We start from the raw sequence: 23,879 nt of genomic DNA on the forward strand, positions 1-23,879 counted from the left end.
TTCGGAACGAGTATGAGAGAGGTATAAGTGCCGGAATAAACTCGTAAGCACCGGCCAAACTCAGGGGCACGCCTTCTGAGCATGATGGGAGAAATACCATCCAGTGCGCGCAATTTCGTAACGTACAAGGAAAACAGAGCTCGCCGAACAGTTTTCTGTCCGAACTGTACCTCCGGCATAGAGGTTTGACACCGTGGGATGGTCGACGGTAACTTTCCACCGTCGTTGAGTCATGTTGGAGATAAAAAGACGATGAGTGGATATGGTTTTACAACTATTCTAAATATATATATTTAAGATATTATATATATGTGTAAACCATACCCTTGCAGTGGACTATTTCAGAAATAGTACTGTTATACAAAAAAGGAGACCCTCATAATATAACTAACTATAGACCCATTAGTCTTATGTCTAGTATTTATAAACTGTTTGCATCAATAATACTAAGCCGGATCACAGAACGCATAGATGCCACACAACCCAAAGAACAGGCTGGCTTCCGATCCGGTTTCTCAACAATGGATCATATACATTCAGTCGAACAAATAATTGAGAAGTACAAAGAATATATTAAAACCCTCTACATAGGCTTTGTGGACTACAGCAAAGCTTTCGATAGCATTAGCCACACAGCCATATGGAATACTCTAAATAATCTAAAGGTCAACTCAAAGTACATAAAGATAATAAAAAATATATATATGAACAGTGTTTGCAAAGTTAAATTAGAAACTAAAGGAAAATACATCAGAATTGAAAGAGGAGTCAGACAAGGAGACCCACTGTCTCCTAAATTATTCATAGCCGTACTAGAAGAAGTTTTTAACAACATAAACTGGGTGAATAGAGGTATTATGATCAACAAAGATTTCTTAAGTCATCTTCGATTTGCCGACGATATAGTCATCTTTAATGAGAACCCAAAGCAACTGGAATCTATGGTTAATCAGTTACATGAAGCAAGTGCCATAGTAGGCTTGGAAATGAATTTTGAGAAAACAAAAATTATGACAAATGGTCTATCAGTACCAATAAGCGCCGGATCACAAACACTTGACTTTGTGAATGAATATATATACCTAGGAAAGCTGATATCCTTCAATAAAATAAGTCATGAAGAGGAAATAAACCGACGAATAAATCTAGCCTGGAAAAAATATTGAAGCCAGAAGGAAATTTTAAAAGGAAACTACAGCTTGGAATTCAAAAAAACGGTAATGGAATCCTGTGTTCATCCAACTTTGTTATATGGCTGCCAAACATGGGTGTTTACGAAGAAAATACAACACTTAATTAGGACATGTCAGCGCGGAATGGAAAGAAGCATGCTTAAATTAAGAAAAATTAATAAGATACATAGCCAGAAGATAAGGAAGAAAACAAAATTAACTGATGCCTTAAATCAAGCATTAAAATTAAAGTGGCAATGGGCCGGACACATTTCCAGACTAACAGACGCTAGATGGACCATTCAGACCACAACATGGAAGGGACCTGTAGGAAAGAGAAATGTGGGCAGACCACATAAAAGGTGGACCGATGAGATAAGAGAGACTGGCGGAACTAATTGGCTCGAAAAAGGAAAAAATAGAAAGGAATGGAAAGGAATGGAGGAGGCCTTTACCCAACTGGGATCCATTTGAAAATAATCAAGAAAACTAACATAGTGCATGCATTATAACTTACTAACATAAAAGTTAATAATAAAATAATCATGTTTGTCGACTAACCGTACTAACATACTAACACTAAAATGTAGAAATCAAATGGAAAATCATTAATAAAGGCTTTATTATTATTATTATTATATATGTGTATATATTACGTTTCATAGTTTAATGTGTTTGTATAGTAATATCGATTTAGGTACACTAAAAATATACAATTTAAAAGTTATATATGGTTATTTTATTTTATAGCCTCTCTAAAATGTTCAAATCTACTTTAGAGAGTCAAGAAAATAAACAGTTTGATGTTAACTTTATTTGAATTCAAATTTCGAATGATTACGTTTGAAGAGAGCAAGTCAAGAAGCAATTTATTCATCAAATTGAAGTTACTAATTCTAACTTCGTCACGATTTTAGGACCTGTATTTAGTATCGGTGGGGTACGACAAAAAATACATTATATAAGTAAAAACTTCTTTATGCACTGTACACTTTAATATGCAGGTGTTAAATGGTACTGAAACTACACGGGCGGATATGTAACGCATGTTCAGATAAAGTTGGCTCGATTCGACTTAGGAAGACTGACTCGGACTGAGTCCTAAGCAATTTCATTCTTCATCGAACTTGATCTACCCAATGCTGAATAAGGTCTCTTCCATTTTAGACCATTTTGTGCGGTTATGAGTTTTCCTCATCCAGTCCTTCCCAGCCGCTCGCACCAAATCGTCCGTTCATCTTGCTGCCTGTCTCCCAACATTCCTGAACCCCTTTCGTGTAAACCATACCCTTGCAGTGGACTATTTCAGAAATAGTACTGTTATACAAAAAAGGAGACCCTCATAATATAACTAACTATAGACCCATTAGTCTTATGTCTAGTATTTATAAACTGTTTGCATCAATAATACTAAGCCGGATCACAGAACGCATAGAGGTATAGAGGTATTATGATCAACAAAGATTTCTTAAGTCATCTTCGATTTGCCGACGATATAGTCATCTTTAATGAGAACCCAAAGCAACTGGAATCTATGGTTAATCAGTTACATGAAGCAAGTGCCATAGTAGGCTTGGAAATGAATTTTGAGAAAACAAAAATTATGACAAATGGTCTATCAGTACCAATAAGCGCCGGATCACAAACACTTGACTTTGTGAATGAATATATATACCTAGGAAAGCTGATATCCTTCAATAAAATAAGTCATGAAGAGGAAATAAACCGACGAATAAATCTAGCCTGGAAAAAATATTGGAGCCAGAAGGAAATTTTAAAAGGAAACTACAGCTTGGAATTCAAAAAAACGGTAATGGAATCCTGTGTTCATCCAACTTTGTTATATGGCTGCCAAACATGGGTGTTTACGAAGAAAATACAACACTTAATTAGGACATGTCAGCGCGGAATGGAAAGAAGCATGCTTAAATTAAGAAAAATTAATAAGATACATAGCCAGAAGATAAGGAAGAAAACAAAATTAACTGATGCCTTAAATCAAGCATTAAAATTAAAGTGGCAATGGGCCGGACACATTTCCAGACTAACAGACGCTAGATGGACCATTCAGACCACAACATGGAAGGGACCTGTAGGAAAGAGAAATGTGGGCAGACCACATAAAAGGTGGACCGATGAGATAAGAGAGACTGGCGGAACTAATTGGCTCGAAAAAGGAAAAAATAGAAAGGAATGGAAAGGAATGGAGAAGGCCTTTACCCAACTGGGATCCATTTGAAAATAATCAAGAAAACTAACATAGTGCATGCATTATAACTTACTAACATAAAAGTTAATAATAAAATAATCATGTTTGTCGACTAACCGTACTAACATACTAACACTAAAATGTAGAAATCAAATGGAAAATCATTAATAAAGGCTTTATTATTATTATTATTATATATGTGTATATATTACGTTTCATAGTTTAATGTGTTTGTATAGTAATATCGATTTAGGTACACTAAAAATATACAATTTAAAAGTTATATATGGTTATTTTATTTTATAGCCTCTCTAAAATGTTCAAATCTACTTTAGAGAGTCAAGAAAATAAACAGTTTGATGTTAACTTTATTTGAATTCAAATTTCGAATGATTACGTTTGAAAAGAGCAAGTCAAGAAGCAATTTATTCATCAAATTGAAGTTACTAATTCTAACTTCGTCACGATTTTAGGACCTGTATTTAGTATCGGTGGGGTACGACAAAAAATACATTATATAAGTAAAAACTTCTTTATGCACTGTACACTTTAATATGCAGGTGTTAAATGGTACTGAAACTACACGGGCGGATATGTAACGCATGTTCAGATAAAGTTGGCTCGATTCGACTTAGGAAGACTGACTCGGACTGAGTCCTAAGCAATTTCATTCTTCATCGAACTTGATCTACCCAATGCTGAATAAGGTCTCTTCCATTTTAGACCATTTTGTGCGGTTATGAGTTTTCCTCATCCAGTCCTTCCCAGCCGCTCGCACCAAATCGTCCGTTCATCTTGCTGCCTGTCTCCCAACATTCCTGAACCCCTTTCGTGGTCTCTACTCAAACAACTTTATGCCCTATCTTTCACCGGACCTACGACAAATATGGCCCGCCCACTTCCACTTCCTAGAAGCTATGGATTTTCCTTTGTCAGTAAGTCCCATTCTCTTGCGGATTCCGGTGCTCCGATCGTGACCGCGTAGAGAAATCCCCGACATAGCCTTTTCCATAGCCCTTTGGGAGACTTGTAGTCGGTGGACGAGCTGCCGAGTCAGCGTCGAAGGTCTTGGCTCCATAAACTAAACACGTGTAGAACGTGTTAGAATAGCTACGAGAAATAGAGTACAGGGTATAGAAATTACAAGTAAAGCGAATATGAAAATCTAATAACCTTTATATTCAAGTAAACTACCGTCACCTTTATAAATATATTTATTAAGTCATGAAGCTACATCGGTTCGAAAAGGAGCTTTGGCATGGGGAGAAGAACCGACAAGAAACTCCCAGGTCATCTTTTGAATTATAATATTACAAAATATACTGTACACAAAAAATACAATAATATAGTGAATAATAATTATAAGTACATAACTCTGGTGTGTCCGCCGAACCAACGCAACCTTACAGTATTAACAGACGATCGAACTTGGTACGGGCCCGACAGCGGATTCCGTACGCTCCATACCATATCCGTTCGTCTGGAGAGTTGTCTGCCGAACATTTTTATTATTATTTTGTGTTCGCTCGGTCCGATGGTTTGCACATCGAATTTGGTCCGCTCCGTACCAAATCCGCGAGTCTGTACGCTCGGACCGGACAAACGCACGGCAGTCACGTTTGAAACATTCTGGAAGTAGCACGTGCGTCAGCGCATGTTCGCACTATGGCGGAGATTTTAACAGAACGCGAAGTACTTGTCGATGTTTTGGCACTATATAAAGACTTTCCGTGCTTGTGGGATACATCACATGAATTGTATTGCAACAGAGATGCTCGTAATCAAGCTCTACAGATTCTTCGGGATTGTCATTCAAGGTTTGATAGAAGTATCACTGTAAATGATGTGAAAAAGAAAATAGCGAATATGAGAGCCGCGTACAGACGAGAGAGGAAAAAGGTTCGTGAAAGTCTTTCATTTTAGTATTTTTCATTTATTATTTATATTATGACAGTAGGTACAAAAATTAAGATTTGTGTTTTTTTAATTGCAGGTAGAGAAGAGTAAATCTAGTGGTGCCGGGACAGAAGACATTTACACACCATCCTTGTGGTATTATCAATATTTTACGTTTTTACACGAAAAACAGAATCCAGCGGTACAAGGAGTAGACAATTATGACGACTGTGACAGCGGCAGCGAGAGAATTGTAAGTTTTTAAATATCTAACACATTTATCATCTTTTCTTGAACATCAACACGACCTTCGCCATTAAAGTGATCAGTAAATATTTGCCGAACTTGTCTCCCAATTCACTACGAAGACCGATGGAGATATCGTTTTGTCGCCAATCTCCTGGTCGGAAGGTGTGTTGTTCGACATCTTCAAAATCAACACAATTTCTAGTCATATAGGGGCGACTCTTTTTTCTTAGAAAGTTGTGCAGGGCACACGAAGCCATTACGATTTTTTGCACATTGTTTACGCTAATCGTAATTGGCTTTTTGAATACTCTAAATCGTTCAGCTAAAATACCAAATGCATTTTCGCCAATTCGTCTGGGTCTCATCGCAAAAGCACTGTCTCCAACAAAACAATACGGAGCCATGGTATTCGATCTTGAAAAATTTGATGATGGTGGTATATGCAGCTCATTGGATATTAGTTTATCATAAAATTGTGTATGTTTAAGTACTCCACCGTCGGAAATACTACCATTTATGCCTGAATGTAAGTACAAGAATTCATAATTTGCATTGACAATTGCAAGCAAAACTATACTGAAAGATCCCTTGTAATTATAATACAAAGATGGGCCGGTTTCTCAATAATAATGTGTTTACCACCAATTTGCCATTTTTGTTCAAATAATCTCACTGTATCCAACCATTCATCTTCTGTTGCAGGAACCTGAAAAAAAAAACAAGAAACTCAAACAAACGACAAGCAAATGAAATCCTTCAAAAACAAGTCCAAGTGCTTGATGCGGCAAAAACTTTACTAAATGATTCTGGTGAAGAAAGTTCAGCTGATACTTTTGGACGTTCTGTTAGCTCTCAACTAAAAGAGATCCCAAATACATCGCAGCGCTGTTTAGCAGAGAAATTAATAGGGGAAATTTTATTTTATGCCAAATTAAGTGAGCTAAATATAAATACTGTAATTAATTTAGATTTACGTCCAGGTCAGTCTCAAACAGGTTTTCACCACGTTCATCATCTCTGTACCCATCTTCACATTCGATGATTCAGCCATACTCACAATCACGTCGGGACGTAGTCCAATATACACATTCATTCTCACACTCGCTGTCACCTCTAAAACAAGATCAGTCTCCAAACTCACATTGGCAGTCACCTCGCCACCAAATCCAATCTCCACACTCAAACTCAAACTCGCCGTCACCTCTCTACCAAGTTCAAGCTCCACACTCACACTCACAGTCACCTCTTCACCAAGTTCAGTCTCCAAACTCACACTCGCAGTCACCTCTTCACCAAGTTCAGTCTCCAAACTCACACTCGCAGTCACCTATTCACCAAGTTCAGTCTCCAAACTCACACTCGCAGTCACCTCTTCACCAAGCTCAAACTCCACACTCGCTCTCACACTCGCGGTCATCTCAGAATCAGTCCCTTGATTTTAATTTAGATTTGACTAATGCATCAATTGATACTACTGATAATTATGTGGTAAGAGGCGAATGTAAAGATCTCAAAGATTTTTTGATTTTTAAGAAACCGCTTTAGTAATAACTAATATGTTTTTAATAAAGATAAATATTTTATTAAATTTTTTTATTCAACCTCTTTAACGAAAATTGTAAGATGATGTGTAGGTACATACCTTAATGTAATCTTTGAGTACGTTGTAGATTGCATCGCAAGTTTCTGGTATTATTTCGGAGAGTAATTGTGACGATATACCAGTACTGAATTTCAGCTCTCTAAATTCTCTTCCTGATGCTAGATATTTTAACGTTGCAATAAGTCGCTCTTCAGCAGTAACAGCTTTCCTCATCACAGTATCAGTTTTCGTGATTAGAGGTTTAACCAAATTTAAGAGTTCCTCAAAGGTTTCTTGATCTAGTCGTAAGTATATACGGAAGCCTTCGCAATCGAGCGATTTGATTAACTTCATGTAACTAAATTCATCACTTTCCTCTCCTTTCTTTTTTTTCGTGATATTTGTGGCGGCATTACTGTTGCCGCAACAACAATCGCAATTTTAGCGCGCTTGGATAACGTCGGAGGCATGACGTCTGAACTGTGTACACGCCACGCGGTTACTGCGAGATCCGACCGTGTGTTGTGAGTAGCGGATTTGGTACGCCATACCTATCCGGCCCGTACCAAGTTCGATCGTCTGTTAATACTATTAGTAGATTTAGGTTGGCAATCCTGCTTGGTCGCTGATTGGCTGCTCGACAGCCAATCAGGAGCAACCTATTATTGGCTGTATTGACATATTGACTTGTATTGTATTGAGTTTTAAGATGTCTAAACATATTTTTATATATTTATTCAGCGTTATGAACTACTCTTTATTATTATTGAATAATTACGTAAAAGCTTAACAAGCTTAATAATCTAACAAACGCACTGTTCGAATACACGTCGGAAAGTTTGCCGAAAGCCCCCCATCCCAACTGAATACGTCGCTTTATCCCACGTTCCTGTCCGCTCCTCTCGATTTTGATTTTTTGATTTGATTGAGCAATTTCAGTATATGATAACAATTGGGACTATTTTTTAGTTTATTATTATTAACTCTTTCATATTTTACTTACCTCAAACTTATTGTTTTTATTTAGAATACCAGACAGTTGACGATGAGTCAGAGCAAAATTACGAGAGTAATTAATACCGATTATAACATTATTATATTATCTAATTATTATTACTTTACATAATATATTCAGATTTCTTATTATTAAAAATAAAACTATTGTAAAAGTTTTATAGCAGATACTTTTAATAGGCGTTGAGCCCATTATTAACCGACTTCAAAAAATGAGGAGTTTCTCAATTCGTCGGAATGTTTTTTTTATGTTTGTTACCTCAAAACTTTCGACTGGGCGAACCGATTTTGATAATTCTTTTTTTATTTGAAAGCTGCTTTCCGTGTGGTCCCTATCAATTTAGTCCAGATGTGACAATGGCACCGAACAGAAAACCATAAAAGTCTTTAATTTGCTATACATACGTATAGCAAAGTGGATGATAAACTTACGAATAACTCAATATAGCGCCAACCAATTTTGATGATTCTTTTTTTATTGGAAAGGATATACTTCAAAGATATTTTGGTGAGAGCTTGGTTAGGTTCTGATTACGGAATCCATGACAAAGTAACGGAACTCTTCAATTCTTAGGAGCAAATTAACGATACTCGGCCGAATCTTTTTTGGTATCCGGGTATTTAAGTCATCTACCATAACATAGTTATCGTCAAGTTATTGTCGTAGTCGAATATGATGATCAATGGGACTCCTTAAGAACTTACAGTAAGGGCGCACCCTTACAGACAGAAATTCTGTCTGTAATCAAATTTTTAAGCGCTTACGTTCATTGCTGCATTGAAAAATTTAGTATATCTATACATATTTAGACAAATTGTTAGTTAGTGTACTTCAAATTCACTAAATGTCAAAAAATAAAAAAAAATACAAAAAAACAACCGACTTCAAAAACACTATTAAAACAATAGATTATAAGATGCACTAAAAAGTATAGAAATAATTGCGTATTTTCATACAATCTAATAATCGCCGTAGCTAGTGAAATTACCGGGCAAATGATACAGTGACAGCAGAATTTCTGGTATTTTCAAGAATCCTGAGCGGCACTACATTGTAATGGGCAGGGCGTATCAATTACAATCAGCTGAACGTCCTGCTCGTCTCGCCCCTTATCGTCATAAAAAAAAACTTCGGCTGCATTTATAATTTCTTCTTTAGTGCTAAGATATTGTCAACCTAAATCTCCAATTTCTTTTTAAAACTGATTTTCTTAAGAACATACAATCGTGAGAATGAGCTTTTAATCCTGCTTCATTCTTAATTATTTTCCTTCACGCGCAAAGAAAAGATATTTTCACAGATACCAACATGGCCTCAATTAGTTAGCGAGCGCTTTACTGAATTGCGGGCTTATGTTTGTTGAAAGTCTTATAGTTTTAAAAATGTTAATTCCATTATTGTATAATATCAATTTACTAACATGAATATTTTGTTAAACGAAATTAAGTCTGCAAGCCAATCCGCTACTGTAGGATTGCTTTTAACACTATTGTATCTACAACTTTGTTCTGCCTTTTTAAATTTAGTTTAAATCTAACCCCATTTTAGAATACTGAACTATTTTTCACTATATAGCTAAATATCTTTCAAAAGTCTCATTCAAAACAAAAGACTCTATATATTCTTTACTAATTTAACTTAACGTCTTAAGTAAGCCAATGCATATTTTAAACAGAAAATCATATCTACTTATAAATACATATTATGTATATATTAAAAACCTAAATTCATAAAACATTTTTTATATAAAATATGCAACTTTAAAACGAAAAGTTATTTAGGCACTTTAAATCTTATCAGTGTTATACACGCACGAAATATGCAAAACCTTTCCTCAGGCAGTTTAGTTACACGTCGGATGTGCTAAGTACACGCGATTATATATAAATATTTTTCAATGCATTTGCACGTAAAGTTATTTTATGTGTAAACGTTATGTGAAAAGAGATTATGTATAGAACGCGTTAAATAAACACTAATAAAATTATTTTACTTTACGTAATTTTCAAGCCTCTATTCAATTTTATGGAAGATAGTGACAAATGAGCGTACGGGTCACCTGATTTTAAGTGATCACCGCTGTCTACATTCTATTACTATACCAGAGGAACCACAGGAGTGTTGCTGGCCTCAAGACTTCGATAAGATGTAGGAAGGATCCGCACTAGATTGCTTTGTTTGAAAGGAGTTTGCTATAAAACCTTTTTTGACTTCCACAGCAATATAACAATGATTCAATAGTGATCTGATCTGTCATTTTCTTGAACTGTTTAATTGCAAACTGCCTCGAAAGTATCTCAAGAGGCATTTGCTAAATAACGGCCAGTACTCCCAACAAAAAGGCCGGCAACGCATTTCATGACCCCTGGTTTTGCGCATATCCATGGGAGGTTCAGGCCTCACCATTTTCCATCACGAGTGTCTCTTGCCCCTTAGCCCCCATTTATGTAAAAAAAATCGTTTTTATAAATATGTGATAATATATTGTATTATCGCCAACCCCCAAAACTAAAAATTAAATTAATTATAAAATTTTGGTGACCTGTATAGCCGAGTGGTTAGCGATCCTACCAACTAAGCGAATCGCGCGTCCCGGGTTCGAATCCCGGTAGGTGCAAGCATTTATATGATGAATATGGATGTTTGTTTCCGAGTCATGGATGTTTAAAAGTATTTATGTATGTTTATATGAATTTATGTATGTATAAGTAAGTAGATTGTATTAAATATATCATTGTCTTGTAACCCATAACACAGGCTAAATATGCTTAACTTGGGGCAAGATAATTTGTGTAAAAAGTGTGTCAATATTATTATACCACAATTGGTTTCAAAAGATTCTATACTTGAAAAGATTTACAAATTTAAACGATCAATTAAGGGCTAATTTACAGATTTTTATTGAATTTATTTTAGGAGGCGAGATCTTAATTACCACCTTACATTACAGGACCAATGGAATACTTCAAATAGTGCCAAATTACGTTATAAATAACAAATAATAACATGTGTATAGTAAGTTATGAGTAACTACTACTACCCTTTATTTTATAAATACAAAATAGGTTTTTAATACCGTCTAATAATAATATATTTAATATTTACTGGTTTTATTTCTTTGAATTTATTATTAATTTGCAAAATATCTACCGTGAAATTTATACTTTTTGCAATAATCTTAATTTTGCATAGATGATACCACAAATAATTTTATTAAAAAAAAAATAAGACTACAGAATATAAAGCAATCTCGAAATAATATAAAACGATGTGAATGTTGTAGAATTTCACACGCCTTTTAATAAAACAATTTAAACCATTCTGGTTGATGTTGTTTTTATTCATCAAATTTGTAAATATACAAATTGTTATGATAATTCTGCGCAAATAACGAATCGGCAGCAATCGATTAACAGGAATATTGAAATAAATGTATTGTGTCCCCGAGAATATGTGAAGTGTAGCAACCTATCTTTTGTTGTGTGATTCTTTGGACTTCTACAAAGTACTTTACACCTTAGACAGTAAATTACTAATTAATAATAACAGTTAACCTACTAGGCTTGTCTTCGATGTTTTTTTAATAATATATTCTAAAATGTCTTAAAAACATAAACAAAGAAACTTCAAATATGTAGTGCAATCCTTATTGTTTTTTCTAATAATAAAAAAAACCTTTCATAATCTGTATCGTTGGTGTGTTGCTAAAATCAAATTGTTTCTGACAGTTCTGCTATAGTGACGTCACAACATGGTGGTCATCACTTTCGGTCACGTGACAGATAATAAAATAATTGTTTTTAATTTCGAAAAAATAAATAATTCTCAAATTTTTATAACAAATTAGCATTGAATTCGTATTTCTTATTAAAATACTATAAATAACATGTATTTGTAATTTAATTTTGATAGATGAAACAGACCTATTAAAAATTGGAATTCGTAATGTTTAGTGTTTGTTTAGAAAATATTAATAGAAAACTAATTGTAATATTTGAGGTCCCGATTCGCAAGGACCCTTTTGTACCGCACAGACTTTCATTATCATCATCATATTGGAGACGTCCACTGCTGGACAAAGGCCTCCCTCAAAGATCTCCACGACGATCGGTCCTGCGCTGCCCTCATCCAACGTATTCCGGCGATCTTGACCGGATCTTGGGTCCATCTTATGTGGGGCCTACCAACACTGCATCTTTCGGTACATGGTTTCCATTCGAGGACTTTGCTGCCCCACCGGCCATCTGTCCGTCGAACTATGTGCCCTGCCCACTGCCATTTCAGTTTTGCAATCATTTGGGCTATGTCGATGACTTTTGTTAAAAATGCTTACCGATATAACATGTATAAAGGCATAAAGGCATTTATTTTCTCAAAATTGATTCCTTTAGAATTCTTTTTGATGTCATTTCTTATACTACTAGATACTACTACCGCTTCGAAAACAAATGGCGCTCTGAGAGAGAAGAAGCGGCGCAAGAAACTCTTCTAGCATTCTTTTTTTGCGCTCTTTTCAATAAAAATATACAATATTGTACAGTCATTTCTATCGCTATAAAATAATCACAATCTAGTCCCAGGCTAGTAATAGGATTTACGACAGAGCAATTTTTTTATAAAACATTTAAATTAATTTATAGATAATGCCTGAACAGTGGCTGGGACTTTATTATAGAAGTGTATACATTTACCCTTAAAGCTATTATGTATCTTATGAAGCCTACTAGAATTAGTTACAAGCAATCCCTTATTTCTAGTGTTATAATAATGAAAATCACTATTAAGAGAAAAAGGTGACGATTTTTGTGAACATATATTAAATTTTCATAAATGTACTGACAATGAACAGTCATAATATTTATTTCTTTAAATTTTTCTTTGAGAGACTGTCTATAACCAAGCTGATATATAGCACGAACAGCTCTCTTTTGCAGTGCAAACACTATATCAATGTCAAAAGCATGACCCCATAGTAATATACCGTACGTCATGATGCTGTGAAAATTACTAAAATACACTAATCTAGCGGTCGCAACATTCGTGTACTCTCTAATCTTTCTAACTGCATATGCCACAAGTTCCAATCTCTGGTCATTTATAAGTACGTTGGTTTGTACCTCCGCTGTGTTTGGTGTAATGAACCGTAAACACTTTGTTTTTTTACTGTTTAAGTGCAGATTATTTGTCTCAAACCAACGCACTATCTTTGAGAGTGCATTGTCTACCTCGTCTTCAATATCCGCACGTCGCTTCACTTTAAAAATAAGTGAAGTATCATCAGCAAACAATACAATCTCATGGCTGTCATCTACCACAAACGGTAGATCGTTAATATATTATATAAGAAACAAGAAAGGACCGAGAATAGAACCCTGTGGAACACCTATTCCCACCGGTTTACCCGAAGACCGTTTGCCATTTACATCGACTATCTGAACTCTTTCGCTTTAATATGATTTTAACAGTTTTAGGGCTCTATTTTTCATTCCATAATGTTTTAGTTTTAGGAGTAAAGTTTCACGGTGGACGCAGTCAAATGCTTTGGACAAATCAAAAAATGCCCAATGCATCCTGTGACTCTTCCCGGGCGTCAAAGATGTGCTCAATGAGTCTAGTACCCGCATTAATTGTTGATAAGCCCCTAGTGAAACTAAACTGATTTTTGTTCATTAATTTACAAAAATGCATTTGTAGCTGTTGAAGCAAAAGTTTTTCAAAAATTTTACTAAAAACAGGCAACACTGAAATAGGTCTGAAATTAGCAGGGTCAAAAGAACTGCCCGATTTAAACAAAGGTATAACTTTGCTGTATTTCATGAGGTCAGGGAACACACCCTCATCTATGCATTCATTAAATATTATTGCTAATTCAGGTGCTATAATGTCAAGTATGTATTTTACAATATAAGTCGAATGGCCACATAGGTCTTTTGTATTGTTTAGGTTAATTAACTTGAATATTTTTATTATATCGCTACCTGTAACATACTTAAATTTCAAATCAGTGGAAGATACTGGTACGTGTAATTTAAGCATATCATATTCTACTTTTGGCGAAGAGTTAAGGTCTTTGGTCGTGACAATCGGTATTTCGGGGAAGTATTTATCAAATTCATTTGCAATTTCTATTTTCGAATTTATAACGCGATTATTACTATTTAGACACATAGAGGTGTTACGGCAATTCGATCTACCAGTTTCATTGTTAATTACACTCCAAGTTGCTTTTACTTTATTATTACTAATTAATTTATCTTATTTATTTATTTATCTTTATTAATTTTATCTGCAATGAAACGTGTTTTTGCTTCATGACAAACTACTTTATAGAGCTTGGAGTATTTTTTTACATATATTTTAAATTCTTCACTATTATTGTAATGTTTCTCATAATCATCATATAAGCTTTTACGACTTTTGTGGATACCCATTGTTGCCCAATCCTTAAAACAATGTTTATTGTTTACTGTCACCGTTACTGGAGTAAAAATCCTGTCAAATTCCTCACAGAAGGAATTGAAGACTAAGTTATAGTGAAAATTAGCAGTTTTACCACAGTGTAAAAATGGTATCGTATTTACCAAATTATTTCTAAACCTCTCAAGACGGCTACCCGTAACTGGTATAATCGTCACCTTTTTTGGTCTGACATTGTCCAATATTGTATTTACTTTTATAAGTTGCCCACTATGGTCGGACTGAAGATTATTAATTACGAGTTTACTAGTGATCGTAACATCTGTAAAAATATTATCTAAACAGGTTGCTGTTGTAGAAGTGATTCTAGTAGGTTCCCAAAATACATTGAACAAATTAAAACTTTGAAATAAATTTTTAAGGCTAAAACTCAATTGGCCGAAGGTTCAAACAAGTTTATATTAAAATCTCCACACACTATAATTGACTTGCTGGTTTTGCTAAATTTTGATAGTACCTCCTCCATTCTATGTTGGAATTGTTCATATGATGCAGTGGGGGGGCGGTATACACTTACAATAATAAATTTCTCTAGTTCTATACAAGCTATCTCAATTAGTTGTTCTATAGAGAGATTAACAATATCTCTTCTATTTTTACATTTTAATCTATTATTAATAATAATTAGGGAACCTCCATGTATTGCCCTACTTCTACAAAACGAACTGACTACTTTATGTTCTCTAAAACTAAACTGGAGCTGATGACTCTTACGCCAATGTTCTGTAATACATAATATATCTATATTACAGCAGCTCAAAAACAGTTCAATTTCTAATTACTTACTTGAGATACCTTGTATATTCTGGTGAACAATATTTATGAGCTTTATATTATGATTATCTATAGCAGTAACATTTATATTTGGTGAATGTTGCCTATTTTGTATGATATTGCAAGAGTTGTTCTCCCTTATCAAATAACTTAATTTAAATTAATTGAAGAAAAATCTTCATTGTTATATTTTTGTACATTAGTACTAATACATTCCCCAATAGAGGCTTGTATGTCGATAATTTTACAATTTTGCCCAATAGAGGCATGTTTATTAAATAATACTACAGAGGAAGTAGTTTGTTGACTAAGACTATAAACTACTAAAGTAGCCAGCTGTCCCTTAACTCTAAATGGTAGGTATAGGTTACCATTGGTTATTTTCAGTTTAAATTTTAATGAATTTATTTGTGTCAAATAAAATTAAAATTAATTTTCATTGTTGTGGAATGTCGCTAGAGTTAAAAGTTGTATTTAATTTAAATATTTTTCTATTTTGCTCCTGTGTCAAATACCGATCATACTCGGGAAGATTCAAGTTAGAACCATATTTCAACATCAAAAGCATATTAAATCAGCAATCACATTATTTTAATTTTCATTCGTAACTATAATGCCCCGATTTGCCGAAAAACAAGTAACCATTGCTAATGCTTTAACTTTCTTCTTCTTCGAAACTCCTCTAAAGGAAAGACTCATTCCACCGATTGACCTTTTCTTTCAGGTTGAACGCAATATACCCAACGTCACAAGTGAATATACAGAAAATTATACTTAACTGCGTTGTATTTTCACGGTACGTGCACGGCGCAGTCGTTTCTGTTTATCGCTAAGACATGCAATATCCATCGAGTGCAAAGCTTATGAAACTTCATGTTAGCACAATATACCCTATATCTAATACATAATGCCTTTATTTTTTTTACGCTATATGTGGATTGATGCATCAACTGTAATGTTCGAAGTAAATCCATCGAACAGCATTATATTACAAATATTGCTTAGTAGATAAAATTAATTGTAATAAATCCATGTTTTGCATTTTGTAAGGCAGTACGCGGGTGACCATTGACCGGGCCGGTCCTAGTTACCATTAACCATGTGTCTATAACCATTACAGTACTGGGCCGAGTAACCATTATAACCAATTAATAGTAGAGAACAAGCAGAACCATTAATTATAGCTACTTAGTGTGTCATAGATTAATTTAGTACCTTCAGTAAATAAATATTTTTACCATACAACCAATATATATATCTGCCCGTAAGTGAACCCCTTTTCATGTATTGTACTTTAAGTATTTACTCAATAACCATAACTATGTTTTTACTTATTAATTTACATTTATTGACTTACTTGTGTAAGGCATTTAGTAATTGTCGTTTGAGTATTTTATTGCATCACTTTGCATATATTATTGTAATTGAAATGAATTGTAAATTTAACTGAAAATAAGAATCTGTAATACCATTCCATTTTGAAAGAAAGAAAATTCTAGTTACGATTATTGTAATTTTTGGTATCGGTGTCATCCAAGATAGGTTTGTTACTACATACATAGTTATAGGTGAGATGTGCTTGAGTCGTGAGGAGACGAGAGGCGAGAGCGGGTTGCGGACGACGGACACCAGGATTCCAAAAATAACAATAATCGTAACTAGAATAAGATTAATAATTTAGATTGTATAAAAATACGCAATTATTTTCAGACTTTTTAGTGCACATTATATCTATTGTTTTGAAATAGTGTTTTTGAAGGCGGTTCTTTTTTGCTAAAATTTTTTTATTAGTTTCAGTCGTTTTGTTTTTATTAAAATAAGGGACGAGATGAGCAGGATGTTGACCCGATGGTTATTGATACGTCCTGCCCATTAAAATGCAGTGCCACTCAGGATTATTGAAAAACCCCAAAAATTCTGAGCAGCACTACAATTGCGCTCGTCACCTTGAGTTATAAGATGTTAAGTCTCATTTGCCCTGTAATTTCACTAGCTACGGCGCCCTTCAGACCGAAACACAGTAATGCTTACACATTACTGCTTCACGACAGAAATAGTTGTCGTACGATGTCAATATAAGTTTCTGTAACAGCAGTCACTGGGCATCAAACTTTACGAAAATCGTGAAAATATAAACAGTGATGTGAAATTATATTATGTTATAAACTAATCATCCTTGTGCCGTCGGAATTGCACTCAAATTGTGCTTACATTCGTGTGAACTCAAAATATATCAAATTCTGGAATCGAACCCAGAATCCATTGCCATAGTGTAATCGACCAATGGCATCGTAAAATTTTATCAAGAGTGCAAGTGTTTTTGGCTCTACTGCAAAGCCAATTAACTTAAGGCTGAATCATGTATCTTTGTGTGTGTGTGTGAAACTTTTTGTTTTCTTGAGAAAGGAAAAAAGTTAGATTAAAGCTTCTCACCACTGTATGTAACAAAGGCAGCATCAGCACCGCAATCATTCCAAGGAATAAGGAGTAATTTCGCTAACAAGTTCCACAATTAATGTTGAGGACAGCTTAGCACTAAAGAGGAAGTAGAAAATAAAAACAGAGAGAAAATGTACGTCTGCTTAATTAATTGTACTATTCTGTGTTTAGATTAGTTTTGAAGTGATAATAACTTCTTAATGTGCGTTGAGAACTTTCGAGAAGGAAACATGTTACATTTCCGTCACCAAAATCCTGTCACCGAAATGTATATATATCAGCTACAAGTGTAACGAATTAGGCTTGTGATCTTAAATATATTTTATATGTACAAATATGATAGTACAATCGACATTATATTTTTTCAGCTAAATTAAGGTTTTTTTTTTTTATTATGAGTATTTTTATAATAAATGCTAAGTCTTTTGGGGGTTTCAAAATATGTTTTACGAAATTCAAAAGAATTGTTGAAAAACGTTTGTGTGGTAAAGGTTACTATAACATAAATGACTTTCTTAATGATACCACAGATTTTGAAGGGAGCGGCCGCCCACAGGCTATTAAATAATAATTTTTTATGTACGATTTTACATTGTAACCACATTTTTATATAAAAAACGAAGCCCGCTGAGTTTGTTGCGCCCGTTCTTCTCAGGTCTGAGGCATACTTTTTCGAATCGGTAGGTAGTTTTTGACTTTCAATAAGTGACAAAATATTTCCTATTTTGTATAAAAAATATTTGAATTTGAATTATCTTCTTAATTTTTAACAGCATTAGCAGGAATATCTTCATTTGTGCATACCTAGTTACGTAAAGATCTTCTCTAGGTTTATCTACATAATAATAATGATAACTTAGATCATTTATTCGTCTAGATGCACTGTGACAGATATCAAAACGTCGAATGTAATTGAGGTTGACAGTTAACCTCTATTTTGAGCAATGCACGCACACTAACACAAAGTGACATACAAATCGCAAGTGCAAGACGTAGCAACGACGTAGTTGTCACGCAATCTAAAGTAATAAACTGGGGTATATAATATAATATATTGACACACTTTTTACACAAATTAACTTGCCCCAAATAAGGCATATATAGGCAATTAGGCCTGTGTTATGGGTTGCAAGACAACGATATATTTAATACAATATACTTACTTAAACATACATAAATACATATAAACATCGATGACTCGGAAACAAACATCCATATTCATCATTTAAATGCTTGCACCTACCAGGACTCGAACCTGGGACCTCTAGCTTAGTAGATAGGATCGCTAACCACTCGGCTATACAGGTCGTCAATATATAATATCCATAATAGGAATGGTTTGTCATCTTTCTAGTATTATCCTCGTTTAAAAAGGTTTATAAGTGGGATAACAGTCTATTGATCCTGTGTATTAGATCAAAGGCGAAGTAGTCATTTGTCTTTCACTGCCAATTAGTCGCAGATTTGGTTACGAGGTAATCCGGAGATTGAAATCATGTTTCAAAGCTTGTTATCCTGTTAATTTAACGTTATCTAGATAAAAGTATGGGACCTTAACCACTTTTGTGGTAACGTGCTTCAATAGTTGAAAAGTATTTCTCCATATTTTTAATTGACTAAACAAACTCACTAACGTAAAGTGTAAAGCTTCTGCAAATAAAATTTGTAATGTTATAATTACGTACAGACATAAAAAATAGTTAAATTAATTAAAATAGGAATACGATACGATTACAAATTAAGAACTTTGACTTTGACAGTAAGAACCCAGGGATATTTTTTATGAAATACTCAGGATTCTTGAAAAACACAAAAATTCTGAGCGGCACTAAAATTGCGCTCGTCACTTTGAGACATAAGATGTTAAGTCTCATTTGCACAGTAATTTCACTAGCTACGTCGCCCTTCAGACCGTAACACATTACTGCTTCACGGCAGAAATAAGTGCCGTTGTGGTACCTATAATGTTAAATTTAATGTTATTGTATTTAAATAAAATATAAACAAAATGTAACATCGTCAAATATGTACTCATTTAAAACTACTGTAATTTGAAATAAAAAGATTAGTTATTTCATCTACAGTAACAAAAAGTAACGTTATTTTAGTAGTATCAGCATAAAATAAATATTTATAATATATTTGGAATATTTTCCTAGAATAATATTCAAGTTGTAATATTAATATTTATTAAAAGTTGGTACCGGTATAATGACGTTATTATTGTGGGAAGCTTGTTCTGGCGGCATCCCGGCTCATTTCTTATGCATTCAAGGCGGACATAATTACTTCATCACGACTAGTAAATTAAACAATCTCGGAAGAATATTGTTGCTACTGAAATTTTCTTGCATTTCTGTTGTTGAAAAAATAAAGAAAAATGTGTATGAAAATATTTTTAAACATTTTGAAACATCTCTGTGACTTTTCAAATATCTTGTATGTGTACCTGTGTGTGCTAGATTATGGGAAACACGACGGCGCCTATTTCTGCCATGAAACAGGTATGTGTAAGCATTGCGGTGTTTCGGTCTGAAGGGCGCCGTAGCTAGTGAAGTTACTGGGCAAATGAGACATTTCATGTCTCAAGGAGACGAGCGCAATTGTAGTGCCGCTCAGAATTTTTGGGTTGTTCAAGAATCCTGAGCGGCACTGCATTGTACTGGGCACGGCGTATCTATTACCATCAGCTGAACGTCCTGTACGTCTCGTCCCTCATTGTCATAATAATAATAATAAAATTGAGCTGCTCGAATTGTCTGTAAACGGCTAGATCACTTGGCAGTGCGTAGAGATGTCTTTTCATCGTGTTTTCTACCGCATCTATCACGGGGAGTGTTCCGAAGAGCTGTTTCACCTGAAACCTGCAATCGAATTCCACCTTCGCAAGACCCACCACAATTTATAATATCATCCCGTATGGAATTCCTCCACAGTTTTCGAGGAGTTTTTTTCTTTCTTCTTATTCATCTTCTTTTTTTTCAAGAATCCTCAGTGGCACTGCATTATAATTGGCAGGGCGTATCAATTACCATCAGCTGAACGCCCTGCTCCTCTCGTCCCGTATTGTCAGTAAAAAAAATTGAGAACACGAGCAAGATATTCGCTTGATTGTAGTAGTTTTTGATAAATCCAAATTTCGGAGAGACGCGGAAATTGCGCTCGTCAACTTTCGCAAAGAATATATTATAATAGTACAACCTTGAGACATAATAAATTAAAAGGGCCCTTCCCGGCCCTGTCCATCTTCAACGCGGTATGTATGTTGTTTCATTCAACGCATACCGCCTGTTGACAAGAAAGAAAAAGTAATAACATTGAACGAAAAAAGTGTGCAGAACTAAACATTCAAATAAATCTATTAAAATTCCAGGGAATACGTGTTTTTGAGTAATTCTTACTTTATGAAATAAATGTTTATCATATAGAATCTCCATTACATGCGCGAGCTTTATTTATTTTATGAAATTAAGGGACGAGACGAGCAGTAAGTTTAGTTGACGGTATTTGATACGCCTAGCCTAATTTTATTATTACAATGCAGTGCCACTGCGGATTCTTGAAAAACACAAAGTTCTGAGTGGCAACAATAGCGCTCGTCACCTCGAGACGTAATGTTAAGTCGTGAAGCAGAAATGTGTAAACATTACTGTTTAGGCAGAAATAGGCGCCGTTGTGGTACCCATAATCTAGCCGGCATCCTGTGCAAAGGGTTATACTGAAATTGTTTCTTAAAATTTATATTTTCTGCGTCGACAGAAACTTCGATACAATGCACAAGATCAGTAAAACTTATGATGGGTTGGTCGCTCTTAAGTCTTAGTAGGCCAGTAATAGTTTTCGATAGATTATACAGTAAATATTCTATTCTATTACTTTGAATCACAATAACACAATTCTTACATTTATATTTAGTTTGTTTTTGCAACAGTTGACGTTTATGTACAAGCATACAGTGATTTAATTGAAAACAATGTTATTTTGTTATAAATTTATGCCTCAACTAATATCTATACAATATTTTAATAAGAACTGATCAAAGCATTAAAGGAACATAACAAAAAAGCAATATCCGAAGAAAGGATGTCTCATCCTTTTGAAGAATTTGATTGATTTAGATGGAGAGATTTATAAAGGATAATACAAATCCTTTTCACTATATCGCATAACATAGGTACCATATCCCATATTATTATTTGTTATAACCATATGGACTTTCATCAGTTCCAGTAGTTTTTTTTTTTGTAATATACGTAGAATTTATACAATTATATGTGTCTTTAAGTCACAGCATTTAATTGTTTTATGTATTAATACAACCGAACAATTTTAGTAATTTACTAGTATAAGAAAGAAAGAAAACCATTTAATATTATAAGATAAAAGTACAAAACAAAACAAAAAGAACGTAATTAAATTGTAATTGATTCCAATATTATAAATCTGAAGAGTTTGGTTATTTGAACCAATTCCAACTGTCGGACATGAATAATCTTGAAGATCATAATAAATCCTAAAGATAAAGAGCACCTGAAGTACTCCTTCTACTTCCTTCCTACTTTTAAGGACTTTTCCTTACTACTTACTAACTTTGTAAGGCTACTCCAACGGTGCAAACACTAGATCATAATATGAAGGGAAACAAACCCCACACCAAGGATAGGATGCAAAAAAGGGACATATACTGCGGACAAAACTTGATCGTTTATTGCTTTTTAAGTCATAACTTAACAAACCGTTGTGTAGTTACGAAGTTAGCGGAGAAACAGACAAAGATAGTGGCGTTCTTCCACAGTGCGGTTTTATTGATACTGTTCCCATGCACAACAAATGGGATAAATTATCTTGCCCAGTTTTTCCAGGTAGTTTCTCTGGTATTGGCAGTGATCACGTACATTTAGGTACAACAGGTTTTATTAAGAGAAACAAATTTAATATATATCTTTCGTATAAACTAGCGGAAATCAGTTTATGATCTAACTCTAGGTAATCAAAAAATTACATTCTCCATAGACAATGTAACGCGTAACAATTTTTATCTACACCCATGCTTTAAATCTTCTATTAATAGAACTTCTATTAAACACCCAATGTCTTAATAACCATTATATCATCCAAACGAGTGTTGTAATGAAATTCAGTACAACATTACATCATCCGTTTTCATAATAACACTCCTTTGGATGATACAATGGTTACTAGGACTGTCATTTTTAATGTTAGCAGTAAGCTAACTGTTTCAGAATCTTTTATAGAGGAGTCATATTATGGGTGTAGATAAAGTCTTGTATGCAACTGTTGATAATCAGGTATTAAAACACTCATGTATTACCTACATTCGTATTTTAATACCCCTTATTACACAACAGTTGTATAAATAACTATTCAACTTCACGGTTAATCTATTACTTTCCCCCTGAATGACATTAACATTGATGCTAGGTAGGTCGAACCATAATTCTGCGTGATTCAGCAAGCTTAATATAACTTGATTGTTATAAGTCAACATGACACCTTTTTGCCAACGATTGCTTTGATCAAACTTACAAGGGAATCTTTGCTGTTAATATTTCTCATTCCGAAAATTTCTTATGGATTTCGTTATTTAAAGTATAGTTGACCTGACAAACGTTGTTTTGCCGTATAAATGAAGTACCCCGCGCCCGTTCATCTAAGTTGCTTCACTGAATGATTTGTATTGCAAGTATATAGGTATTTCTAAGTCAAAAAATATAAATTTATCACCAACATATTATACATCAAAATCTTCTGAGAAACACGCTACATCTTATGGTATTTATTTTTCTGATCGATTGAATAGTTTTCGCATTTTAAACTTATTTTATTATAAATTTAAATTATGCGCCTTTCGCAAAACACTGCATTCTAGTATTTCATCTCCAGCAAAATTAGTTTGTATTTTTATGCAATTTATACTTGTAATGGGGTATCAAGGAATTATATAGAAATATATCATGATAGGTTTCTATGTTTTACACGCCGTCATCGTTTCAGTTTACAACAAAACGGTTTTAGACACGTTTGAAAAGTAAATAGCTTACCTAG

The 23,879-nt window shown here is 34.2% G+C and overlaps 1 long non-coding RNA gene across 1 annotated transcript; it reads left to right on the plus strand.

Annotated features, from left to right (window-relative positions):
- Positions 1–5,359: 5,359 nt before the first annotated feature.
- LOC126966907 (uncharacterized) lies at positions 5,360–7,114 on the plus strand. Its single transcript, XR_007729844.1, has 2 exons — positions 5,360–5,530; positions 6,229–7,114. It is a non-coding gene; the product is annotated as an uncharacterized LOC126966907 (long non-coding RNA).
- Positions 7,115–23,879: the final 16,765 nt, after the last annotated feature.

Source organism: Leptidea sinapis, chromosome 11 (genome assembly GCF_905404315.1).
Source record: "Leptidea sinapis chromosome 11, ilLepSina1.1, whole genome shotgun sequence".
Lineage (NCBI taxonomy): Eukaryota > Metazoa > Arthropoda > Insecta > Lepidoptera > Pieridae > Leptidea > Leptidea sinapis.